Raw genomic sequence first — 2,422 nt, forward strand, 5'->3', positions numbered from 1 at the left:
TTGAATTGACAGCAAGCCCAGCTCTCCATCCACTGCACCACCTAGCAGCCCCACGGAGGCCGTTTGTATGAGTTGTTGTAGCCAAGACTTCAACAGACCTGTGTTGGAAGCCTTTCTAGCTTGTACTCCTATTCGGCGTCAAGAGCCCAATGTCATCACATCTGCTGGAGAATGGTTAAACTGAGTCTTATAATAAAATATCTAAGTCTATATCTGCATCTAATAATATAAAATATTAATGTATAGTCAAAATGATAAGGAATATGAGGAATTCAGGGAACATGGGGAGATTATATGAATTGATAAAGGCAGTCAAGTAAATAACAAATATTTGAGTGCTTACTATGTGCTAGGCAGTGTGCTAAATGCTAGGGATACAAATATAAGCAAAAAGAAAGATAATCCCTGCCCTCCAAGAGCTTAAGATGTGACAACGGAAGACAACACCCAAAATAGAATTGAAAAGAGGTGAATGTACCTAGTTCAACGAGTGGTGTTGAAGTCTAGAAAGTGAGGTTGGCTGGCCCCAAACCCTCTACAAAATGGAGGCCCCAGAATGGAATTCACCAATGAGAGAAGGAGGCTAATACAACAGAGAAAGATTTCAAGGTAAAATGGAGGCAGGGACTGATGGATGTTCCAGGATGAGACTACAACCAAGGCATGCAATAATTCAGAAGCCTAAGTGAAACAAGTCAATCTGAAAGAACAACGAACTTGAAGACTACTACAATAGACAAGCAGTCTTGGAGAACAGATAATGAAACTTGCCTTCCTTTCAATACACATGCAAAGTTACTAGGAGGAACAAAGGAGGCAAGTGTTATCTGAGGTGATAACAATATTGGTTGCTTTCATTTTTAACTGTTCTTTGTAACAAGGATAGTTTCAATTGAGGGTGGAGAGACTGGGAGGAGACTATATCTTGAAATGACTTTAGTGTTAAAACAAAAGATATAGATAAAACTTCTAACAAACAAAGAAAAAAAGAAACCAAGGTCACCTCCACAGTTAGAGGAGGCATCAGAGTAGGACTTTAGTGGAAGAGCCTGCCATTATCTCAGATTAGAACATTACAAGTGCATTCACTGTCTCCTCTACCTAAAATGTTGGTTCTTCTAGCACAAAGATCATGTTTAAGTCTTGTCTGTACCCTAGAACTCTGCCCATATGCTAAGTCCTTAGACATGTTTGTGATTTATAAGCAAGTAGAAAGAAATTGCTATCTGCATTCTAAATTGTGCCAAGATTAAACAGTCTCTTTTAGAGTTTATTTTCAATCAATCAATACATGTTTACTGAACATTTGCTATATTCATAACCCTGGCCTAGATGCTGTAAAGGATATGAAAGTATAAGACTTAATTAGCCTGCCTTTAAGAAACTGACAGTCTAGTATGTAAGAAATACCTAATATGCTTAATACAATTATGCAAAAAAGAAAGTTCAGAGCACTGATTGAAACAAATTTGAGAACTTATATGTACTTAATGCTTTCCCCTACAATAACTGTGTGAATAGGGGATTGTTGTTAAGTCTTTTCAGTTATATCTGACTCTTTGTGACCCCATTTGGGGTTTTCTCAGCAAAGATACTGGAGTGGTTTGCCATTTCCTTCTCTTGCTCATTTTACAGATGAAGAAACTGAAGAAAATAGGATCACATAGTAAGTGTCTAAGACTGGATTTGAACTTAAGGAGATGAGTCTTCCTGACTTCAGCCTGGTACACAATCCACTATGCCATCTAGCTGCCCCTCTGATGTTGGTAGCACAAATATTATTGGTTCTCATTTTATCAGTGAGCAACGTGAGGCTCCAATAGCTTAGGTGACTTGTCATGTCATGTTAGTGTCAGAGCCAGGACTTCAATCCACTAATCTCCTAGATTCAGCATTCATTACAGTAGACAAGAGCACTCTACTGTGAGTGGGCACAGGAAGCTTCATAAAGATGGTAGCACTTCAGGTGGGCTTTGGACGATGAATATATTTGAATACAAGTCGGGGGTGAGTTATGAGGAATAGAGTATTGTGAGTGGAGGAAAAGAGATGACTGCCTTAAATGAAAAGAAAGTATACAGGAAAAAAAGTGAGAAATAACATTAGATAGCTTGAGTGGGACCACCACGTCTTGGACATTATAAATAGTAAATGCTTGTTAAATGAATTAAACGGAATGAAGGGCTATAAAAATCATTCCAGAAATTAGGACTTAACCAGTACAGCAATAAGCACTCGTAATCATATGAGTAACTATTCCAAGCATAATAACCAAGGAATTGATAACTCCAGACATAGGCAGAGTAATGTAGTGGAAAGAGAAATTAATTTGGAAAGAGATGACTAGGGCAGCGAGGTGGCACAGTGAATCAAGTGCCTGAGTTATGAGTCAAGCAGACTCATCTTGAATTCAAATCTGACC

The sequence above is a fragment of the Notamacropus eugenii genome, chromosome 5 (genome assembly GCF_028372415.1).
Source record: "Notamacropus eugenii isolate mMacEug1 chromosome 5, mMacEug1.pri_v2, whole genome shotgun sequence".
NCBI classification, from domain to species: domain Eukaryota; kingdom Metazoa; phylum Chordata; class Mammalia; order Diprotodontia; family Macropodidae; genus Notamacropus; species Notamacropus eugenii.